The sequence below is a fragment of the Pongo abelii genome, chromosome 19 (assembly GCF_028885655.2).
Source record: "Pongo abelii isolate AG06213 chromosome 19, NHGRI_mPonAbe1-v2.0_pri, whole genome shotgun sequence".
NCBI classification, from domain to species: domain Eukaryota; kingdom Metazoa; phylum Chordata; class Mammalia; order Primates; family Hominidae; genus Pongo; species Pongo abelii.
In genome coordinates this window covers 48,012,427-48,037,749 of record NC_072004.2, presented here as the reverse complement: position 1 = coordinate 48,037,749, position 25,323 = coordinate 48,012,427, and the positions used below count along the sequence as shown (strand labels likewise).

The window sequence follows — 25,323 nt, the reverse complement described above, 5'->3', positions numbered from 1 at the left end:
AATGGCATGAACCCGGGAGGTGGAGCTTGCAGTGAGCTGAGATCGCGCCACTGCACTCCAGCCTGGGTGACAGAGTGAGACTCCGTCTCAAAAATAAAAAACAAAAAGAAGTCACTTTCTTTGCTCATCTATAAAAAACAACCCCTCATCTGTTAAGGTTATATCATGAGATTGCAGCAATTCAGTCAACGTGAGAACTACAGTGAAGTAACTTTATGATTGTTCTTAAACTTTAGAAAGATGTAATTTCAAGCTCCACTTCTAATTGTAGTTCTCTTGCTATTTCTACCACATCTGCAATTACATTCCTCATTGAAGTCTTGAAACCCTCAAAGTCACCCATGAGGGTTGGAATCAACTTCTTCCAAACCTCTGTTAATATTAACATTTTGACTTCTTCCTATGAATAACAGATGTTCTTAATAACATCTAGAATAGTGATTTTCAATTTACTTTGCCCAAATCCATGAGAGGAATCGCTAATCACTATCTGTGGCAGCTATAGCCTCATGAAATGAATTTCTTAAATAATAATAATTGAAAGTCACAATTACTCTTTGATTCATGGGCTGCAGAATGATTGTTGTGTTAGCAGGCATGAAAACATCTATCTCCTTGCACGTCTTCATCAGAACTCTTGGGTCACCAGATGCATTGTCAATCAGCACTAATATTTTTACAGGAATATTTTGTTTTTGAGCAGTAGATCTCAACGGTGTGCTTAAAATATTCAGTAAACCATGTTGTAAACAGATGTACTGCCATCCAGGCTTTGTTGTTCCACTTATAGAGCACAGACAGTGTAGATTTAGCATAATTATTAAGGGCCCTAGGATTTTCAGATATCAAATGAGCATTGGCTTCAACTTAAAGTCACTGACTGCATTTAGAGCCTAACAAGAGAGTCAGCCTGTTCACTGAAGCTTTGAAGCCGGATGTTGACCTCTCCTTTTGGGTTATGGAAGTCCTAGATGGTATCTTATTCCAATATAAGGCTGTTCCATCTACATAGAAAATCTACTGTTTAGTATGGTCACCTTTGTCAATGATTTTAGCTAGATCTTCTGAATAACTAGCCACAACTTCCACATCAGCATTTGCTGCTTCACCTTGCACTTTTATGCAAGGTGAAGATACATACAAGGAGATGGTTTCTTTTCCTAAATCTTATGAACCAACTTTTGCTAGCTTCAAACTTTACTTCTGCAGCTTTCTCACCCCTCTCAGACTTCATAGAACTGAAGAGAATTGGGTGCTTGCTCTGGATTAGGCTTTGGCTTAAGGGAATGTTGTTACTGGTTTGATTTTCTATCCAGACCACCAAAACTTTCTGAATCTCAGCAACAAGGCTGTTTCACTTTCTTATCATTTGTGTGTTCACTGGAATAGCACTTGTAATTTCCTTCAAGAACTTCTCCTTTGCATTCACAACTTGGCTAACTTTTTGGTGCAAGAGGCCTAGCTTTTGGCCTGTTTTGGCTTTCAGCATGCCTTCCTTGCTAAGCTTAATCATTTCTAGCTTTTCATTTAAAGTCAGAAATGTGTTGCTCTTCTTTTCACTTGAACATTTAGAAAGCATTGTTCTTAATTAGCCTAATTTCAATATTGTTGGGTCTCAGGGAATAGTGAGGCCAGGGGAAAGGGAGAGAGATAGGAGAATGGCTAGTTGGTTAAGCAGTCAGAACACATACACCATTTATTGATTAAGTTTGCCATCTTATATAAGTGAGATTCATGATGTCCCCAAACAATTACAACAGTAACATCAAAGGTCACCGATCACATATCACCGTAACAGATATAATGGTAATGAAAAAGTCTGAAATATTGTGAGAATTACCAAAATGTGAGACAGAGACACAAAGTGAGCACATGCTATTTGACAAATGATGCTGATAGACTTGCTCGATGCATAACCCTTAACTTGTAAAAAACACAGTATCTGTGAAATGCATTAAATCACAGTGCAATAAAATAAGGTATACCTGTGATAAAACTATTGCTGTTTAAGCCACTGTGTTTTAAAGTAGTTGGTAACACAGCAATAGATAACCAAAAGAATTGAGGCACATTTCAGGTTTTCATTTTATTCTGATAAATTAAAATGTTAAGCTTCCTGATGAATATCTTAGGCTTTGTAAATTTTTAAAAGCACTTACAATTGTTGTTTATCTGTGATCTATCCTTCCAATTGTTTAAAAGTAACATATAAACATGATACAAATATCCAAACACTGCAGGAGAGTAGAAAATGGAAGTCAAAGTCATCTTCCACACCTAGATCCCCAATCCATTTCTTCAAAATTAAACACTGTTAGCAATTTCTTCTGGATCCTTCCAGTAAAGATAGGTTACACACACACATGCATATCTATAGCTATGCCAATATCTCTAACCATCTCCTTTTTTATATATAACAACTGTATTAAATATACTATTTTGCACTTTGGTGGGGTTTTATTTTCACTATTTGTTTATCTCAAACACATTTCCATCATCTGGGGACCTATTTCATAATGTTTCACTGTAAAGATGGATTCATGATGAGCAGTTGCATTCTTTTTTTTTTTTTTTTGAGATGGAGTTTCGCTCTTTCGCCCAGGCTGGATTGCAGTGGCACGATCTCAGCTCACTGCAAGCTCTGCTTCCCGGGTTCACACCATTCTCCTGCCTCAGCCTCCCGAGTAGCTGGGACTACAGGCACCTGCCACCGCTCCTGGCCAATTTTTTGTGTTTTTAGTAGAGACAGGGTTTCACCGTGTTAGCCAGGATGGTCTCGATCTCCTGACCTCGTGATCCACCTGCCTCGGCCTCCCAAAGTGCTGGGATTACAGGCATGAGCCATTGCACCCGGCCATGGGCAGTTGCATTGTTTCTAATCCTGAATATGCACATGAGCACGTCTTATTATACTCTTGCTTACATATCCATGGATATTGCTTGCATGTTCTGGACGAAAGGACATGTTCATTTTATATTTTGAGAGGTACATTTATTTTGACAGTCCACTATATAAAGAGTTTTGTGACCATTGTAGCATCTGCTCTATATACTTACAAATGTAATATCCCATATGAGCCTCATGGTAGGCACGTGAGTTGGTCATTTCCCATTTTATAAAAAGAGAAACTGAATCTAAGAGGTTGGACATTTGCCCAAGGTCACACAACTAGTAAAATGTTTTGTTTGTTTGTTTGTTTTTTATTTTGTTTAACCTAAACGTCTTACTATTTCACAAGGACCAAAGGGGTTGGCAAAGTCCAAACCTAAAACATGCTAAGAAAATCTTATTACAAAAGGAATATAGAATTATAGTTGTCTCATTCATGTACTCTTCTGTGGCCATCATAAGGTAGCTGATTTCTCCAGAACATGAGATTTTTGAAATGATGAAGATGAGGGCTTATGTAAAAAAATTCCACAACATCCCTGTGAGGAGGGAGGAGGCAGCAGGCTCTGAGATAGGACAGCAGATGCTCTTTAGCAGAGCCTTGCCCCTGGACTTCATGAAGCTGAGATGAGCCATACATGGCCTGGCCGGATGGCACTCCAACAGGATCACACTCAACATTCTTTGGCCTGGAATCCCTGGCAGGCTCTCAGCTATGGGAGCTTTGCCTTTCCTGTGGAATTCAGCTGTGAACTCAAACCTTGACAGGGCAGCCCAGGACCACTACAGGGAAACTGGAATGTGATGAGGTTTAAACTGGAGTCTCTACCCTTGCACATTGGAAGTAAGAGCCTTTCTGTCACCCCAAATTCTAGCCCCAGACTTAAAGATGAAGAGCGGGGGTAGGCTGGGCATAGTTGCTTGTCCCTGTAGTCCCAGCACTTGGGGAGGCCAAGGCAGATAGATCTCTTGAGCCCAGGAGTTTGAGACCAGCCTGGGCAATGTAACAAAGCCCCGTGTCTACAAAAAAAAAAAAGAAAGAAAAAAGAAAAATTAGCAAAGTGTGGTGATGCACACCTGTAGTCCCAGCTACTTGGAAGGCTGAAGTGGGAGGATCATTTGAGCCTGTGAGGTCGAGGATTCAGTGAGCCGTGATTGTGCCACTGCACATCAGCCTGGGTGACAGAGCAAGACTCTGTAAAAAAAAAAAAAAAAATGCAATGATATTATTTCCAAGAGAATTAACGTGGAGGGATCTGGGATAAAGGAAACTACTAATTGTGAGTGAGTACCTAACATGTGCCAAGCATTCTATATGCATCATTCCCATTAAGCCTTGCAACATGCATGGGGAGCTATCAATGTCCCCATTTCAGAGATAAGGAAGCAGAGGTTCAAGGGCTCAGTTTTCAGACGTGGGCCTCAAGGTCTGGACCAGATTGGTAGCTAGGGTGTTCTGGGCTTCTGTGCTGAAGCTGCTTGGTTCCTGCCTGCCTGTGGCCACGTTTGGTGTTTGAGAGCAGAGCAGGGCTGGGCCTGCACCTAGGCGTCTGTGGATGGAGCCTGGAAGCTAGCCAAAGCCTGAGAAAAGGAGTTCATATTTAGGGCACCCTTTCTTACTTTACCCACTCCCTGCATTCTGCTCAGGGAGGTTACATAGCATAGCCAATGTCTCAAGCTCCTGCTGGTGGCACCCCAAACTGAATGCAAAGCCCAGAAACTTACTGCCAGATGAGGGAGGAAGAGTGGCATAATAGAGCACAGGCTCCGGCCAAACCACCTGGTTTCACATCTGGAGCCTTGCCACATGGTAGCGATGTGTGACCATCAAGTTAACCTCTTTGTGCCTTGATTTCCTCTCCTGTAGAAGCAGATTAAAAGCATTACTTACCCCATTTAGGTTATTGAAAGCATGAAATAAGTTAATTCACATAAAGAGCTGAGAATAGCACCTGGCACATAGTAAGTACCCAATAAATGGGAATTTCCTTTATTACTCCCCCAAACTATCACCATGTCCCATTAATGAATCAAGAGCAGCTCTAGGAGAGGAGAAAGGGAAGGGGAGACTCCTTTTACCAAATTGACGCTCCCCTCTGGGGTGCTGGCTATCCTAAGGTCTCTTAGCCGGATAGACTGGCAGACTCCCTGCTTTGAACCTGCCTGGTGTCCATCTGTCCACAATGTATCCCACACCCCTTGTCTATCAGGGCCAGGCACACTGAGGGCCACAGGGTAAAGAAAGCAGAGGCCATCTGACCTATTATTCAGGTGCCCCCTGCCTGGAGAGTGCATGCACATGTCTGAGGGTAAAGGTAGGACAAGGAAACCAGGTAAAGAGAAGTCCCAGGCCCTCCAGTCAGAAGCCTCTTATATGCTAACTCTACCCTTTAGCAATGTGGCCTGGAGAAGCGACTTACCGTCTCAGAGCCCCAGTTTCCTCATCTTCCATAACAGCACCCATGTGGTGTGACTGGCAAGGAATAGGCCTTCGGTGGCTTCTCTTCCTGGCCACCTAGCCCTGAAGCCCCTCATCTTGTCTCAGCACAGCCTTTCATTTGCTCATAAACTCCTTATTCTGTATCTTCTATGCTAGGCACTGGGGATGCAGGGATGGTTAAAACAGACACAACCTCTCTCCTCAAGGGTCTTATTGACCCCATTGCATGTACGGCAAATTGCAAAGGGGACGGTTAGGAACTGTAGGAGCTGCCCCAGGAAGAGACCCTTGCAGAGGACCTGGAAGGGGGTGGGCCTGGGAGGCAGAGCATTCTAGTTCTACAGTCTGTGTTCCAATTGGATCTCTCAGGCCCACTCTTTCCCACCCTTCCTATGCTGTGCTCCACCCAACCCCAGGGACAACATCTCATCTCAGCTACCTGTTGACATGGAGACTCTTCTGACAAGCTCTCCCTCTGGTTACCCCAGGATTCCACTGCCAGTTGGCCCCCATCTGTCCTTCCTTTCTTTGCCTGGAGCTCCCAGGCACATCTGATTCCATCAAATCCAATTTTCTCCCTTTCCATCAGGATCCCCTCCCCAGGGGGGCTGAGCCAGGGCACGTGATCAGCTATTTCAGTGAGGCTGTCCCCCTCACTGCTTCCTGACTCAAAGCAGGGGGGCTGCCTCCTCCAGAGCCAGGTGGGGAAGTGGGGGACATTGCCCTGAGAAAATGGTGCTTTATGTTGTCATGGCAACTGTTGCTAGGTGTCACCAGGACCCCACACTAGCACTTGACCTTCCCAGGAAAAAAGCAGGGCTCTGAGTGAGACCTGAACTCTTTCCCTGGTCTGAGTTAGTTTGCCTCATTCATTCATTCATTTATTCAATAAACATTTTCTATGTACTGGGACTGTGGTGGTCTCTGGGAATTTAGAAAAAAAATCAGTCTCTGTCCATAAGGAGCTCAATATAGTAGGAGAGAAAAAAATGCAAATCTAAGGTGATATTGGGCTGCATAAGGGTTATACTGAAAATCTAAACAGGGCACTCTGAGACCAGAAAGAGGCATTTAACCCTTTCTAAAGGCTGAGAGGGCTCATCAGGAAAAGCTCCCTAAAGGGGGCAACAGTGGTGTTGAATATTTAATTATTTAAAGCAGACCAAGAATCACGGGGAGGCCATGCAGCCTGTAGCAGTACCCAGGCCAGTTGTGGGACGTGCAACAGCATGAAAATGTTCGAGTAAAAATAGTCTGGAAAATCTGTGGTATTGCATATGTTCAAGGGAGTGGCACCAGAGAAGGCTGAGACGTTTAGTGGAGACTGGCCATAAAGATGCCAGGACTGCATCCTTCAGACAGGTAGCTACTGTCTAAATGTGGCTTGGGATGGCATGTTACAATTGGAGGCATCGAGATATTTTTGTGGGTTGGGTCATGGTGGTTCGGGGGCCTGGAGTTTCTCATCAATGAGGTGTTCAGATTTCTGTGACTGCTTGAATGCAATAGATTACAAGGAATGGGAAGGAAATCTGGATTGACTTCTAGACTCCCCCTGGCTTGGTGTCAGGCAGGGATGATGGTGCAAATAACTAAAATAAGGGGAGGGAGGAAAGAGGGAGGTGGTGGCAGAACAGAGAAAGGGTAGTAAGTTCAGTCTGGCCTCCTGGAAGTGCCTGCAGGAAGCATGAGTGAAAATTCCCAACTGACTGCTATTGACCTGAGATGTCAGGTGCCACAGGTGTCCATGAGGGCTGAGGCCAGGACCTTGGGACACAGGAGTGTCTGAAGGGTAAACTGCTGAAGACTGAGAAGGAGCACTCAGAGAAGGGGCAGGGAGTGGGGTGAGTGGTGTCACAGGAGCCAGAAGGGAGCGAGCCATGGGGTCAGATGCTACTTAAAAGTCTAGTAATACGAGGACTAAAAGGAGTGCATTTGATTTGGCAATTAGAGAGCCCCTTTGTGACTTTGCTGGAGAGGTTTCCATGGAGCGGTGGAGGCAGAGGGCTGAGGAGTGCTGGGAGGAGTGGAGGCGGAGGCCATGCCTATTAACCTCTCCTTCAAGGAGCTCAGCGGCAAAGGGAAGGAGAGATGAGCTAGGGAGGAGGGCGGGGGATGGAGGATTTCTAGCATGTAGGGAATTCAAACACGTTGTGGGTTATTGAGAAGAAGCCGTGGGAGGGGGAGGTTGAAGACACTGGGCTATGAATGGGAGGTGGAGAGGTAGCCAGTGTTGCCTGTGAGCTGGATATGTTGCTGGGAGTTACCTACAAAATAGAGTGTAGTCCTTGCCTCAGTGAGTGACCTGAGCCTAAAAAATAGACCTTAAGTGGGAAGGAAGGCTGGGGGCAGGTAGGAGGAAGTGATGGGCATGAAAACAGAAAGGGCCACAGTATGTGCATCTATGTGCATGGCTGCGTTTCTGTTTCAGTGTGTCTGTGGGTGTGTGTCTGTATATGTCTATGTGTGTGTGCATCTGTGCATGTTTGACTGGAGGCATCTCTATGTGTCTGTGTGTGTGTGTGCATGTGTCTGACTCAAGGCATCTGTGTGTGTCTCTGTGTGCGTGTGCATGTGTCTGCCTGGAGGTATTTGTGTGTCTGTGTGTGTGTGTGTGTGACTGGAGGCATCTGTGTGTGTGTATTTGTGTGTTTATGTATGTTCATGTGTCTGGAGGCATGTGTGTATCTGTGTGTGTGTGTGTGTGAGAGAGAGAGAGACTGGGGGCATCTGTGTGTGTGTATGTGTGTGTCTGTGTGTGTTCATGTGTCTGGAGGCATCTGTGTCTGTGTGTGTGTGTGTGTGTGCATGTGTCTGACTTTGGCATCTGTGTGTGTCTATGTGTGTGTGTGTGCATGTGTCTGCCTGGAGGCATGTGTGTGTCTATATGCGTGTGTGTGTGTGCATGTGTCTGCCTGGAGGCATGTGTGTGTCTATATGCGTGTGTGTGTGTGCATGTTTCTGCCTGGAGGCATGTGTGTGTCTGTGTGTGTGTGTCTGACTGGAGGTATGTGTGTGTGTGTGTGCATGTGTCTGACTGGAGGCATCTGTGTGTGTCTGTGTGTGTCTGTGCATGTGTCTGACTAGAAGCATTAATTAAGACAACACTCTGAGCAGGGGTTGCAGTGGATTGAAGGAGCCTGGAGTGTTTTATTGGTAAGTTGTTTAGGTTTTTGTAGCCACTTGAATACAGTGGGTTGTGTGTGGGTGGGTGTGTCTGTGTGTGTATCTGTGGGTCTGAGCGTTTGGGTGTTTCTCTGTACGTGTCTGTGTGTGTCTGTGTGGTTATGTCTGTGTATATCCCTGTGTGTATTTCTGTGTGTCGGTGGGTGTCTCTTTCTGTGTGCCTCTCTGTGTGTTTTTGTATATTTGTGCGTATCTGTGTGTGTTAGAATCACATCATAGGGCATGTGTCAGAGTTGAAAAAACCCTGAGACATCATCTAGGCCAACGTCAACACAGTTGATCAAAAGAAGGCATCAATCCCAGAGACATGGAGGGATAACTCAAGGTCCCAGAGAACAAAGGACAGAATCAGCTGCACTTTGGTCTCCAGATGGGCTGTGCACAGCTTGAGCACCCAGGATACAGCCCAGTGGTGGAGTTCTTTTCAGAAGGGGAGGCCACTAGAGGCTTTAGAGCTTGCTGGCACCACAGGGGCTGATGCTCCTGTTTCCCAGTGCTCATTTGGGTTATATCATAATTGTTCCACAGTCTGAACTCAAAGGTCCAGCCCCAGATAGATCAAAGTCACCTGGGAACATTTTCTCTGAGCCCTGGATAAAGCCCAACCTAAGGAATGACCAGGTGATTCATATCCCCACTGCCCAGTAGTTAAGGGCTGACTTACTCCTGCCCACCAGCCCAGGAGCAAAACCAGATACGTGGAGCCTTCCCTGATACTCTGGTGCTCAAACTCATGTGTGACAACCCTCTGTGCACTGCAAGTCAGAGTGGGTCGATGCTGCTGTTACAGCGGGAATTTCATTTCCGCCTGGATGTCTCATTTTGTCATCTCATTTGGTGACAAATCAAGGTGATTTATAGGGAGCAAGCCCGCATTTAGTGTGATGGTCTCATTCAAAATGTTAGCTCCTCATGCACCCCTCCCGTTCCTGCCCTGACCTCACTCAATGGATATCTGTGCATTCAGAAATAGAGAAATAAGGCTGGGGGTCTGAAAGCTCTAGCTCATTCCAATCCCCAAATTCAAGTCATTGCCAGTGAGATGGGCAAGAGCTGATCTAAACTCCTCAAGGCCTGTTTTTAAACATTTAGCAGAAATGCCCCCTGCTGCAATATAAACCAGCATGCGCTTGGGATAAACGGTACTTACTTCCCTCAGAGCAGCGCTGTCTAATAGAAATATAATGTGAGCCTCATATGTGATTCAAATTTTTCTAATAGCCACATTTTAAAAAGTTAAAAGCAAGGGGTGGAATTAGTTTTTGTAATGTCTTTTATTTAACCCAATATATCCAAAATAATATCATTTCAACATGTAATACGTATAAAAATTATTAAAGAGATATTTTATATTCTTTTTTTGAGCTAAGTCTTCCAGACTCTGATAAAGTATTTTACATTGACAGCCATTCTCATTTCAGACCTGCCACACTGCAGGCACTCAATAACCTAGTGTGGCTGGTGGCTTCCATATTGGATGATGCAGGCTTGGGGCTTCTGTAGGCTGCTGCTAGACACAAGGAATATGGTTGTTCTTTTAGATGATGCTGAGCCGAGGGCTCTGGATCTCAGTTTCTCCATCTGTGGAGTGAGGGTGATAGTCTGTTCATTTGACTTCCCAGAGGTGGTCTCTCCAAGTCAAATAGGACTCCCATTTTCTGGGCTGTTATTCTGAGAAATGATAAAACAGGATTACAAAATGGTGGGCTGGGAAAAAAAAAGGTGGACTGGGTTAAATATTTGCATTTAACAAATCTCTGTCTCAAATATCCCAAAATGGCCGCATCTGTTTATATAACCTCATTTTGGAATCAAAAGTCTAAATTTGAGGCTAAATCCAAATGTGAAGCCCCAGGCAAATGTCTCTCATGCCCAAATGTCCTTCTTGTCAGTTCTCTCCACTTCCATAATCTCCACTCTGATAGACTTTTCATTTTTGAAAAACAAATGCAAATGTTCTCTGCAAACTATGTACATGCTTGGGATGGCTAGAGGAGCTGCAGCCTTCACTTTGGGCAAGGAAGAACCAAGGTGCTGGAGAAGAGTTTCTGGAACTCTCAAAGCATGGAGGAATGGGAGGGAAGGGCCTCCACACAGGGGCCAAGTGTGTGAGTACAAGGAGGGAAGGCCCTTCCCTTGTCACAATAACAAGTTCCTAGATATTTATGACTCCTCAGGCCCATTCTCGCAGCATTGTTCTCTCTCTCCCTCTCTCTTTCTCTCTCAGACAGACAAACACAGGTTCAGCTTGCTGATTTTCTCTCCTTTATGCCTAATCATGGCATGGTTTGTAGAGAGCTACTGCATACCAGTCATTTGCAAGAAGAGATTATTTTCTTGCCCTAGAATCACTCTAAGATTCAGAAAGGAGAAAGAAGATGCATGAGTCCCTCCCCTGGGTGTCATATTGTCCCAGCCTCAATCTTAACAAGCTGTAACTCAGTGCCAAGGATAGAGTATGAAATTTAAAAAAGAGACTGATTCATGGCTTCGCTTACTGTAGAACAAGTTTGGGCGGGTCATTTCAACTTTCTGGTCTTTAGTTTCTCCATTCTGACACAGTGCCATCTCCATGAGAGTAGGAACTCTGCTTAGCACAGTGTCTGGAATAGTATAGTGACATAATTACTGCATTTGGAGAATGGTTAAATGTATGCATCTGTAAAATGGGATGAATAAAAATACCTGATTTTTACTTGATTGTTTTGAGCCAAATGAGGAACTATACCATACATACGCACATGAGCCACCTTCCCAGCCCCATCCATGCTAAAGGAAGAACTAATGGTTTACCTATTTAGAAACTCAAAGAAACTGAGTGATTGAAAAATGAACCAAGGAGTATGTTTGTGTGTTGGTGGGGGTGGGGGAGCCTTCCTATGTAAGACATACTAAATACATTTTCATTCAGGGTATTCAGTGCATCTTACCTAGGAATTACCATAGACAACTGTAAAGCATTTCTGCTTCTAAAATCAGCAAGCTCTTTTGGGAACACCCTGCAAAGGGATTAGGAGAAACGAGGTTTGATGCCAGCTCTTGGACATGCATGCTCTAGAAGGAGGCAGGATGCAGTTTCAAAGCAGTGTTGAAGAGGAGAGGTAGCACAGAATGCTGGAAAGAGCACTGGACCAGGAGTTAGGAGACCTGGGACCTCATTCTGGCTCTGCCATGCATTCCATGTGATATCAGGCAAGTCATTTGCCCTCTGGGCTTGGGTACCTCCTCTGTTAAGGTTGATGTTGAATGCCAGATAATGTCTTCTGGCCCTTTGAGCACTACTCTGAGTTAAGTGTAAGCAGCTTATCCCAGCACTCCCAGTCTAGAACACGGCTACCTCCTTATTCTGCCAAAGCAAGAAGTTCTGTGTGCTGGGTTGGCAGTCAGAAAGAGTGAATTTCCATTCACTTCACAAGCACATTCACCTCCCCAGGGAGAGTAGTTTAGCAACAGTGAAGATGCTGAAACCTGACTTTGGCAGAAGATGAGTTCAAAGGCTCCCTGACGGGGCACATCCTCCAATATGGGAGTTGCCTTTTTTGACAAGTAAGTGTAGGGGAGTGAACTCCAGACTTAGGTTAGGAGACTTGAGCTCTAAAATCAATTTTGATGCTAACCCTCCTGTCACTTCAGACTCTTCCTTCCCCTCTCTGGGCTGCTGTTACCTTCCATGAAAAGATGCCATTTGCTTTGATTATTTCAGAGTCCTTCACATTGTGGTCTTCCGTGTCATGTCCCTTCCATGAGGCAAGGTCAAACCAGGATGGGGGTATCTGGCTGGTTTCCCACTCCTCTAGGCAGCCTGTTCATCTCTGTAAAATATCACCACTAGATGGTCAGGCGTTTTAGCTGCCAGAGATAGAGATCAGTTCTGACAGAGTAGACCTTGACCAAATCTCAAGCTACTCAGACTTCAGTTTGCAAAACAAACAACTAAAGAAAAAAAACCCACCAACAACAATAACAACAATGAAGACCAACTTATCTAGTTCCTATGCCCAGGAGTGTAAATCTGCCCTCTCCATGGGTCGGCCCCTTTTGATATTTTGGGTTTTGTCTTAGAGGTCTACTCTGATGTGATCATTACAAAATTTATACATGTATCAAATCATCACATTGTTCCCCATGAATATATATAATGATTCTGTATCAATCATAAATAAAAAATAAATATTTTTAAAAATAAGTGAAAATACCTTAAAAAAAATAAGACAACAATGGCTCTCACCTAAGAAAAACCTAAAAAGTAGGTGCTATGAGTCTGACTTTCAGGTGAGGAATCTGAAGGTCAGAGTAATCATTTAAAACTCAAATTCAGTCATGTCACTTCCCAGCTTAAAACAAGTCAACACCTTCCTAATGCACCTGGAAATGAATCCACACTCTGCCCATCTCCTCCCTCCCATTTCATCCTGCACTGGGCCACACTCTGGGCTGCAGCCACCCTGGCCTCTGCCAGAGCCTCGTGCATGCATGCCAGACTCTCTCCACCCTGTGAACCTTTGCACATGCTGATTCTTCCTCCTGGAAAGCTCTCCCAGCTCTTCAGCTGGAGGGCTCCTTCAAATCCTAAACACTTCAGTTTTAAATGCCATCGCATCAGAGAAGCCTCTTAGGAGAATCCTAAGTAATCCCCTTCTAGCAATTAGTCTTTATCAGGGCACCAACTGTATCCTTCACGTGTTTCACACTTTAAATTTCTTATTGAGTTGCTGGCTTATTTATTTTTGGTCTGTCTTTCCCATTTGGCTATAAGCCCCAGGAAGGCAGAAACCATGATTGCTTATTCACCCCGACAGATCCGGTGCCTAACACAGTGCATGGCATAAGCATATGTGGAAAGCAGACATGTTTGAAGGGCTCCAGCAATGTAGACATGACTCAGATGAAGGTCTTTGCTTTCAAAGATCTCATGATCAAATCAGGAAGGGGCACAAAGAGATGGCCACAGTTGAGTATGATCTTTTCTCCAATAGATGTAAGTAAGTGACACTACAGCATCAGGGTACACAATTGTTAACTCTGCAGGCAAGGGCCACCGTGGGTAGTGAGGGAAGACTTTGCAGCAGACATAATGTTTTGGTTTGCATGTTGAAGACTAAGTAGAGATTTATTTGTGAGAGCTCCAGGTAAAAGCATCCCAGAAAGGTGGATCTATATGAATGGTGGCCTAGAGGTGTGGAGAATAAGTGAGAATGAGGCATTTGGAGGAAAGTAAGTGTCTTTATGTGATGTGTATAGAGGAGCTTTTGAGAGAGAACTAGAAGTGACCAACTGTACCAAGCTCAGGAGACTCAACACTATCCTAAAGATAACAGGGGGAGAGCAAAAGGTGTTCAGTAGAGGAATAATCATATTTAAGAGAAACCAATGATCTGTGGCCAGCATGTAGGTGAGCCCCACTGGCAGTGTGTCCAGGACCAGGATGAGAAAGGGGTTGGAGCAGGCTGGGACTGGAGGCAGAAGAGCCCTTTATGAGCCTTACAGGAGTAAAAAGGGAGAGATGATGAGGGCCTGAGCCTGGATGGAGGTTAGGTAAAGGATGTTGGAAACTTTTATGAAGATGAATCTTTTAGGCAAGTGCAAGCAGTGGGCTAAGGGGGCTGTGCTCACCCCTCATCCCCTGAAAGAGATCTGAGCACCTAATGCATAGCATTAGGTCTAGTCTAGCATCACGCATAGGCATGAATGTTTGATGGCTTCCTCCAGAAACCTCCTGTGGTACCCTAGCACATCACAAGAACATCATTCATGGCAGGAAGGTGAAATGCAGTGAGCCTGGGAACTCTACCTCCCTACCCCCACCCACCCCTCATGCTGCCATGCTTAGAGTTAGCTATAAAGTAAGGGGTCTTTCTTGTGTGCAGAAATGCACTGTGTGCCACATGGGACATCAGAAAAGCAGGCCTACAAGGGTCCTCAAAAATCATCTAGTCCAATCCCTTATCATTGAATGGACAAGAAGCTCATATTTACTCTGCAATGGTTTAGTCTTTGTCTTAACCATATGTGGCAGGTATTGTTCTTATTCTCACTAAACAGAAGCGGAAACTGAGCCAAGAGAGATTAAGTGTCTCATGTAAGGTCACAGAAGAGGCCATGGCTGCATTCAAAGTCAGGTCTCTCTGAATACAGCTCATGTCTATTCTACAGCAGCACACTGTTCCTCCTTTGGAGGCGGGAACTATAGTCCAGGGAGATGAAGAGTGGCTTGCCTGAAGCAAATCGTTGGCAGAACAAGAACGACAAGATAGATCGCTTAATTCCTACTGCATACCACTACTTCTTGGGCTGTTGCTAGTCTGTGTCTTTTATGGGTTTGGCTCTTCACTGAGTGATGTGGTGGGAGGGGATGGTGGATGCAGAACCAAAAAAGCCTGGTTTTGCATTCCTAGATGGTTTATGATCTTCCTAAGGAGGTGGCTCCAAAGATGGTAACCAAAATGACTAGCACAGACTGACAGCCTTCCTTTTCCTTTTCCTTCTCCCATCTCCCATACTTTACTCCTTCTCCTTTTATCAACTGGTCATCAGGGCTGAGGATAAGAGATAGAGTACTCAACAAACTCTCATCCAAAGCATTCCACCATAACTGGTAACCAGAGTAGGAAGGAATGCATGAAGAAGGTCTTTCAGGAAGGCACTCAAACCATAGAGGCCACCATTCTGTAGTCGACCTCAAGTTCAGGCATGAGATGGCCAATTGTATGCTGGCTGCTTTAAGATGCTGTTGCATGGACATGGGCAGAAAAGGAAGCCAGGGAGGGTTGCAAGTCAGGCCAAGTGCCAGTGATATGGAAACACACAGTCTTTAGAGCCAATATCTGCTTCATGGGAGGACACAGGATAGATCTGACTGACTTTTGCTCGCTGTGGTCAGAGGCAGTGAGAGAGAAGAGCAGGGGTCTTGGGCCCAGACAGACATGGGTTCAATTTATAGCACTGATAATGTATAGCTGTGGGACCTTGTGCAGTGATTTAACCTCTGAAAGTTTTCTCACCTTTAAATGGTGAGGAAAATACTGATGTGAAAAGTATACGAAAGAAAACACGCAAAGCACCTAGCCTTGCTGGAATCATCAGTTAATCATGATGGTTATGATGATGATGATGATGACAATGGTAATGATGATAATGGTGTTAATGATGGTGATGAAGACTGATCACAGTCTGCCCTTCTTTTTGAGAAATTTGGAAAATGAAATCTCTTTTATTCCCACTAATGCTTTAAGCTGTGTCAATCAACAGATGGGTTGGGGAGGTGAAGGGGGATGACTCAAATATTTAGCTCCTGCTCTGCACCATCTACTACAAAAGGCTCACCCGCATACATTTTTCTTCATCTCATTTCTCATGAGAATCCTGTGAAATCTGTCTTATCATCCATATCTCATGAATGAGAAAACTGAGGTCAAAGAGGTTAAGTCATTTTCTCAAAGTCTCACAGTAATTAAGTCACAGAGCCAGGATTTGATATCAAGACCACAGGGCTCTCTCTTTTATTGACTCAACTTCTCGTGAACTACTTGAGACAGGATTCCATGGCTTCTCAACTGTGAGGTTTTTTGTTGTATTGGAACATTTCTGGATAAACTCTGACCCACAACCATCCCAGCAAGGAGACCAGAGCAGAAATCCCAACAATTATACCTTGAACTGTGTTGACTGTGATAGGCATCATTCATTCCTTTTTATTCTGCTGTTATTCAAAAATTCAGCAGTGTTTATTGAGTCAGACACTACTTTTGGCTCTAGGAATAGAAAGAAGAAAGACAGGAGTCAGATTAATGATAGATAACAGCAATGTATTTGTTTGATACATTTGATAGATGTAAATCATAAATTGTATGTGGAGGTATCAGTCAGTATCCAGTCAGGAGAAAAAAACCATACCAGCTTTTTTTAAACAAAGAGAATTCAATCAAAAGAATTATTAACTAGGAATAATGAATTGTTAACTAGGTAACTCAAAGGGCAAAGAGAAAACAATAAGTTATTCCAGATACAGCACAGTTTCTCTTGGACTGAGGAAACAAAATGAAGATGTTGGAATTATTAAAATGTAGAATCTTGAAGATCAGACCCTGCAGAGCTGAAATTAAGCTCTTTGAGGAGAGCACCTTTCCTGCTGGTGCTAGTGGTTCTGAATATGGAGGAGGCAACCTGTTTAATTCAGACTTCTGAGAAGGAACCACCAACCAGTTGCTGTTGATGTTGCTGAGGAAATAAAATAAAATGTGTTCTTAAATGTTGGGAAAAATCTGAAGCCTGGATCCAACTGATGCTACAGGACCAGACTACTACTTCTGGGATGGAACGCAAGACTGGCATGATGCTGCTAAGAAAAGGAAGCAGACAGAATGTTTACTTCTGTCTGTAAATTGAAAGACAGGAATTTCTTCTTTTTTCTCCTACCTTTCAGGCTCCCTATAGTTCCCTCTATTGGCAACATTCAACAGGAATCTGGCTGGAAAAGCAGAAATGTGGTTTGTAGAGTCCTATCACAAAACAGTGTATAGAAGGGTGGGTTTGAAGTTGATAGACAATCGTGGACAAGAATAGAGACTCAAAATACTGATTGAGTTAGAGAAGGCTGCCTGGAAGGCATGGCATCACTTTCAGAGGAGAGTTTGAATCTTGAAGGATGTGAGTAGAACGGAGTAAGAGGATAAAATGTTAATGGTGACATGAGTTGCTTTAATAAATAAAAGTAAAACCCATAAAAAGACACACATACAAGTAATGTCAACAAAATGAAGGGATAGGAGTTTTCAGAACTCATATCCTTGCAGAAACATCAATTTGAACAACTATCCATGTGCAAAAATATCTTCACAAGAGCTGAAGGAATCCAGGAGAGAGAGTACAGCACCCAAGTGGAACACAGAAATAGGAAAAGATGCACTAAACAGGGTAGAAAGGACAGTTTCACATTACCTGTATCATCCTTCTCCTAAGCCCAGGCAATACATCATGGAGATACCCTCTATGTGGGGGAAGAAGAGTGAAGCGATCATCCATCTTTGCCATGGACCACAGCATTAGGCCTAACCCAGGCTCCAGGCCAGATCAGACAGCCCCAGCCCAGCTACAAGCGGACTCCCAGGGACTCAGGCTTCAGGCTCACCCCAGTTCTCTTGAAGATCCAGACTCCAGGTGCATCTCCACGGACCCGGTTGCCAGGACCACCTCAGTGGATGCTGATGCAAGACCAGCCCCACTGGACCCAGGGTTCAGGCCTACACCCATATATTCAGTTTTCAGGCCTTCCCCCATGGACCTACACACCAGGCCTGTCCACACAGACTCAAACTCCAGGCCCACACCAGTGGACCAGTCTCTAGGACCTCCCACATGAGGACTCCAGCAGCAAGCCCACCCATGGACCTCATCAGATGGCCCACCCAGAACTTCTGAGAAAGTAAGCTGGTGAAGAGATTAACTTGCTGAAGCTAGTCTGTAAAGACTGAAGGAGGTACCTACATCATCAAATACAGACACCAACACAAGGCAACAAGGATTATGTATACTCATAGAAACATGATCCCACCAAATGAACAAAATAAAGCACCAGTAACCAACACTAAAGAAATAGAGCTATATGAATTGCCTGACAAATAATTTAAAATAATCCTCTTAAAGAAGCTTAGTGAAGTATAAGAGAATACAGATAGAAAAGTAAACAAAATCAGAAAAACAATACATGAAAAAAAAATGAGAAGTTCAACAAAGAGATAGAAAACACACAAAAGAACCAAAGATAAATTCTGGAGCTGAGAAACACAATAACTAAACTAAAAATGTTTGTAAAGAGTTTCAACAGCAGACTCAATCAAGCAGATTTAGTGAGTTCAAAGACAGGTAATTTGAAATTATTCAAAGGACTAAAAAGAAAAAAGAATGAAATAGAGTGAAGAAAGCCTGCAGGACTTGGGGGATACCATCAAGCAAATCAATATTTGCATTATAGGAGTCCCTGAAGGAGCAAAGAAAGAGTAATGGGCAGAAAGCTTATTTAATAAATGGTGACATAAAACTTCCCAAACCTGGAGAGAGTAATGAACACTCATACCTATGAAGCCCAAAGAACTCCAGATAGATTAAATATAAAGTGATCTTTGGCTGGGTGTGGTGGCTCACACCTGTAATCCCAGCACTTTGGGAGGCTGAGGCGGGTGGTTCACCTGAGGTCAGAAGTTCGAGATCAGCCTGACCAACAGGGAGAAACCCCATCTCTACTAAAAACACAAAATTAGCTGGGCTTGGGGTGGCACATGCCTGTAATCCCAGCTACTTGAGAGGCTGAGGCAAGAGAATTGCTTGAACCCAGGAGGCAGAGGTTGCGGTGAGCCAAGATTGCACCATTGTACTCCAGCCTGGGCAAAAAGAGTGAAACTCTGTCTCAAAAAAAAAAAAAAGTGATCTCCACTGGCATACATTATAATCAAATTCTCAAATTCAAAGACAAAGAGAATTTTAAGAGCATCAAGAGAAAAGCAACTTGTCACATGCAAGGGAACCTCCAGAAGTCTATCAATTGATTTCTTAGCAGAAAACTTGAAGGCCAGAAGAGAGTGGGATGATATATTCAAAGGACTGAAAGAAAAAACAACAACAACACTTTCAACCAAAAATACTATACTTAAGAAAGCTGTCCTTGAGAAATGAAGGGGAGATAAAGACTTCCACAGACAAACAAAATCTGTGGGAGATCATCACCACTAGACCACTTTACAAGAAATGCTAAAGAAAATTTTTCTATTTGAAATAAAAGGACATTAACAGCATAAAAACATGAAAGTTTAAAACTCACTGTAAAGGTAAAAATATAGCCAAATCCTGAATGTTTTAATACTGTAATGGTGGTGTATAAACCACTTTTAACACTAATATAAAAGTCAAAGGAAAAGATATTAAAATAACTATAGCTACAACAATTTATTAATGGATATACAATATATAAAAGATAGAAATTGTGACATCAATAACATAAAATGTGGAAAAGGGAAAGCCAAAGTGAAGAATTTTTGAATGTGATTGAAGTTAAGTTGTTATCAGCTTAAAATAGACTGTTATAACTCTAAGCTATTTTGTGTAAGACTTACAGTAACCACAAAAGTAAACTACCTGTAGTACATACAGATAAGACACAGAGAAAGAAATCCTAGCATACAACTGTGAAAAATTATCAAATCATGAAAGAAGACAACTAGAGAGGAAGAAAGGAACAAAGAAACTACAAAACAATCAGAAATCAATTAACAAAATAGCAATAGTAACGCCTTACCTATCAATAATTACTTTAAGTGTAAATGGATTAAATGCCCCAATCAAAAGACAAACAGTGACTAAATGGATTTTTTTTAAAGACCCAACTATATGCTGCTTACAAGAGATTTATTTTAGCTTTAAGATCACACATAGGCTGAAAGTCAAGGGACAGAAAAAGGTATTCCATGACAATGGTAACCAAAGAAAAGCAGGAGTAGCTCTGCTTATATCGGACAAAATAGATTTTAAGTGAAAAATGATTGCAAGAGATGAAGAAGGTCATTATATACTGATAAGGGGGTCAATTAATCAAGAGTATATAGCAATTATAAATATATATACATCCAACATTGGAACACCTAAATATATAAAGGAAATATTAACAGAACTAAAGAGTAAAACAGACAACAACATTAGTAGGAGGCTTCAATATCCCACTTTCAAAAATGGATAGATCATGAAGACAGAAAATCAATGTGGAAACAACAGACTTGAACAACACTATAGACCAAATGGACCTAACAAACATACAGGACATTCCATCTGACAGTAGCCGAATACATATTCTTTTCAAGTGCACATGGAACATTCTCTGGGATAAATCAAATTACACTATAAAACAAGTATTAACAAATTTAAGAAGATTAAAATCATATTCAGTATCTTTTTCAACCACAGTGCTATGAAATAAAAAATCAAAACCAGCAGGAAAATTGAAAAATTCACAAATATTTGGAAATTAAACAACACATTCTTAATAACCAATGGATTAAAGAAGAAATCAAATGGGAAACCAAAACATATCTTGAGAAAAATGAAAATGAAAACACAACATACCAAAACTTATGGGTTTTGGTATGAAAAACACCACTCTAAGAGGAAGGTTTATAGCAATAAATGCCTACATTAAGACAAAAGAAAGATTTCAAATAAACAAGCTAACTTTATACCTCAAGGAACAAGAAAAGAAGAACAAAGTCCAAGGTTAGCAGAAAGAAGAAAATAATAAAAATCAGAGCAGAAATCAATAAAGCAAATGAGCAAAACAATGAAAAATATCAATGAAACTGAGTTGTTTTTTAAAAAGATAAATAAAATTGGCAAACATTTAGCTGGACTAAGAAAAAGAGAAAACTCAAATAAAATTATAAATAAATAAGATGTTACAACTAATACTGCAGAAATACAAAGGATCATAAGGGAGTACTATGAACAATTACATGCCAATGAATCAGATAACCTAGAAAAAATGAATAACCTTCTAGGGAACATACCATCTACCAAAACTGAACCATGAGGTAATAGACAATCTGAACAGGCCAATAACAAGAAAGGAGATTGAATCAGTAAACAAAAATCTCAGAACAAAGAAGAGCCTGGGACCTGATGGCTTCACTGATGAATTCTAGCAAACATTTAAAAAATAATTCAATTATTTAAAAAATAATGCCAATTCTTCTCAAACTTTTTCAAAAAATTGAAGAGAGAAGAACACTTCCAAACATATTTAATGAGACCAGCATTACCCAGATACCAAAGCCAAACAAGAACACTACAGAAAGGAAAATCACAGGCCAATATCCCTAATGAACGTAAAGCAAAAATCCTCAAAAAAAAAAAAAATTAGCAAGCCAAATTCAACAGCACATCAAAAGGATCATATACTGTGATCCAGTGGGAGTTATCCCTAGGATGCAAGGATGATTCAGCATACACAAATCAGCAAATGTGATACACAAATTAACAGAATGAAGGATAAAAATTATATGATCATCTCAATAGATGCAGAAAAAGCATTTGATAAAATTCAACATCCTTTCATGATAAAAACTCTCAACAAATTAGGTATAAAACTATAACTCAATACAATAAACACCATATATGATAAGCCCACAGTTAATATTGTATTCAATGACGAAAAAAATATCTAAAAGAAATAAATGTAGAGCCAGGCATGGTGGCTCACACCTGTAATCCTAGCACTTCAGGAGGCCAAGGCTGGCAGATTGCTTGAGCTCGGCAGATTGCTTGAGCTCAGCAGTTTGAGACCAGCCTGGGCAACATGGTGAAACCTTGTCTTTACCGAAAAAAAAAAAAAAAAAATTAACCGTGCATGGTGGAACGTGCCTGTAGTCCCAGCTATTTGGGGGTTGAGGTGGGAGGATAGCTTGAACCCAGGAGGTCAAGACTGCAGTGAGCCGAGACTGCACCACTGCACTCCAGCCTAGGTGACAAAGTGAGAAACTGTCTCAAACAGAATAAAAATAAAAATAAATAAATAAATTTAGAAAACAATACCATTTACAATAGCATAACAAATACTTAGGACTAAATTTAACAAGGAGATGAAAGATTTTTGCACATAAAACTAGAAAACATTGATACAGAAACTGAAGACACAAATAAATGAAAATATCTCATGTTCATAGGTAAGAAGAATTACTATTGTAAAAATGTCCATGCTATCCAAAGTGATCTATAGATTCAGTGAAATCCCTATCCAAATTCCAATGGTATTTTTCACAGAATTAGAACAAACAACCCTAAAATTTACATGGAGCCACAGAAGACCCTGAATGGCCAAAACAACCTTGAGCAAGAAATACAAAGCCAGAGGCCTTGGACATCTTGATTTCAAAATATGCTACAAAGCTATAGTAACCAAAACAGTGCAGTATTGAAATTAAAACAAACATCTAAACCAATGTAACAGAATAGAAAGCACAAAATAAACCTCTGTATTTTTTATCAATTAATTTTTGACAGAGGCACCAAGAACACACAATGGGAAAAGGACAGTCTTTGTCCTTTCCCAAATTGTGTTGGGAAAACTTGATATCTACATTCAGAAGGATGAAATTGGACCCTTATCTCATACTGTGTAAAAAATTAACTTGAAATGCATTAAAGACTTAAAAAATGATACTAGAAACTGTAAAACTGCTAGAAGAAAACATAGGAAAAAAGCTTGTTGATGTTGGCCTAGGCAATGACTTTTTTGGCTATGACCCCAAAAGCAAGGATAACAAAAGCAAAACTAGACAAATGAGATTGCATCAAACTAAAAAGCTTCTGCACACAAAGGAAACAATTGAAAGAATGAAGAGGCAACCTACAGAATGGGATAAAATATTTGCAAACCATACGTCTGATAAGGGGTTAATATCCAAACTGTGTAAAGAACTCACACAACTCAATAGCAAGAAAATGAATAACCTGATTAAAAATGGTCATAGAAACTAAATATGACATCTTTCAAAGGAATACATACAAATGGCCTATGGGTATATGAAAAAAAATGTTCAACATCACTAATCATCTGGGAAATGCAAATAAAAACCACAATAAAATATTACCTCATACCTGTTAAAATGGATATTATAAAAAAGATGAGAGACAATAGGTATCGTCAAAGATATGGAGAAAAGGAAACCCTTGTATGCTGTTGATGGGAATGTAAATTGCTACAGCCATTGTGGAAAACAGTATGGTAGTTCCTTAAAAAATTAACTCTTTTGATCCAACAATCCTACTTCTGGATATATATCCAAAAATAGGTAAATAAAATCTGTATGTTGAAGAGATATCTGTACTCCTGTATTCATTGTGCATTATTCACAATAGCCAAGATATGAAACCAACCTAAGTGTCCATCAATGGGTGAATGAATAAAGAAAATGTGATATTTTATTTATACACAATGTGGTATATATATGTGCATTTGTGTGCGTGTATATACACACACGCATATATACACACACAGATTGTGGTTTATATATGTGTGTGTATGTATATACAAACATATACATACACACATATGTATATCACATGATATGCTGGGAATATATATAATTTTTCTTCATCAGTTGTTCTTCCATAAAGCTGGAATAGAATAAAATAAGAGCAATTTTTAAAAAAAGACACATACACATACATACACAGAGAAAAGAGAGTGTAGTTCATTATGGAAGGAGCCAGGGTACATGCCAGAGAGTGAGGAGGAGATGAGGTAGAAGAGGTGGGTAAGAGATGATGGACAGGGGAGACTCTCCTTCTGCCAGGTTGCAGGTCTCAAGCCTTGAAGGTTAAGAGGTCAGGATTGGACTTTGTGTTGAGGACAGGAAAAGGGCCTAATTCACCCACTTGCCCAATTTTATCCCCCCAATTGTCCTGTGAATAAGACATTGTTGTCTCTACAAATGAAGAAATTTATCAGAGAGATAAAATCTCCCTGCCATGCTTCACTGCTCCAGTGGGAGCTGTTGGTGTTACTGTCTACAGGGATGACACAGCCTTGTGTTGTGTGGGATTTGACCTTCATGGCCATAGGTACAGTCCTGGATGGAGGTCTTGCAGCTAGTAGGTAAGCTAGTTATGAGAAATGTGGGGTCCTCTAATGCATCTCACGATTTCTTTGATGTCTCCAATGCTAGGAAGGGTCTATATGTGAAAAGTTGAAATCATAAATATAGATCACCTCCTTGAGAGAGCAATATTTGAAATCTCATCTCAAGAAGCACCGTTTTTTTTCTGCATTGTCCCCAATCCTTCAGAATACTTGGATCAAATAGGCCAATCTGAGATCAGTAAAACTTCCTAGTAGGTGTAGAATCATCAGTTTCCCCACTCCAAAATCTATGAGTGTCTGGTACCAAGAGCTTTCCTAATCCTTTCTAGTGGGTTCATAGTCAAGAAGACCACTAGATACCACTGGACCTTGAAGGTCAGCTACTGATTTCTCAGCTTGTTTGGGAGTTTGCAAAATTCAGTCCTTGGTGCCTGTTACAGCTAATTTCGCACGTTGCTGTCACTTGTTATTAGGTGAGAAAAAATACAGGCCTGCTAGCAAATTCTCATTTAAGGAGAAATAAAAAACACATTGGCTCTGGCTTCACTTAGGGAAAGAGGCAATTACTGAGTAGATATTGCCTAGTGTACCTCACGACTTAGGGACCCACAGAGGAGTGGTCAGGAAATTCATCTGGCCCTACAGCGTGCTGTGACTTCTCACGGTCTACTTTGGTCATGTCCAAGTGACACCATGCAGTGTTCCTCATGGCACCATGCATCATTCCAGGTGGGTGACATTTGAAAGAACATTCTTTGAATCCTGTGCCTAATCCATTGGTGATTTACTATATGGCTCTTCTTATAATTTGGGAAACGTACCCATAGTCCTTTGCTGGCAGCTGACACATATTGAGCAATTTACAAGTAGTTATAGCAGCTTTAGATCTTCTGGGGCACGGGACTCTTATACACCAGCCTCAGACAGCCCTGTAATAGGCTTGAGCTGGCCCCTTCATTTGATGAAACATATGCAAAGCAGGGGAGAGCTAAGGTGATAGGAGCTTAATCTAATACATGTCTAAGTTTAGAGCACTGTTCTGGGCTCTGGAGATACACAGGCAAAAAAGACACATTCACTACTCTTTGGGGTTCCCTAATCTGGTTGGAAAGACAGGTTGTATATAGAAAAAGATCAGTCACTGTGGAAGGCAGACACATGCCAAGTGAGAGGCAGAGACGGTAAGTT

General features: G+C 41.8%; 1 protein-coding gene and 1 long non-coding RNA gene across 2 annotated transcripts in view; one reads left to right on the top strand and one right to left on the bottom strand.

Annotated features, from left to right (window-relative positions):
• LOC129051079 (acid-sensing ion channel 2) overlaps positions 1-25,323 on the top strand; it is a 388,338-nt gene that overhangs the window by 187,432 nt on the left and 175,583 nt on the right. The gene's annotated exons all lie outside the window — the stretch shown is intronic.
• Positions 1,621-6,053, bottom strand: LOC129051084 (uncharacterized). The gene is made up of 3 exons (XR_008515122.2): positions 5,311-6,053; positions 4,616-4,751; positions 1,621-4,085 (listed from the first exon to the last, which is right to left on the bottom strand). It is a non-coding gene; the product is annotated as an uncharacterized LOC129051084 (long non-coding RNA).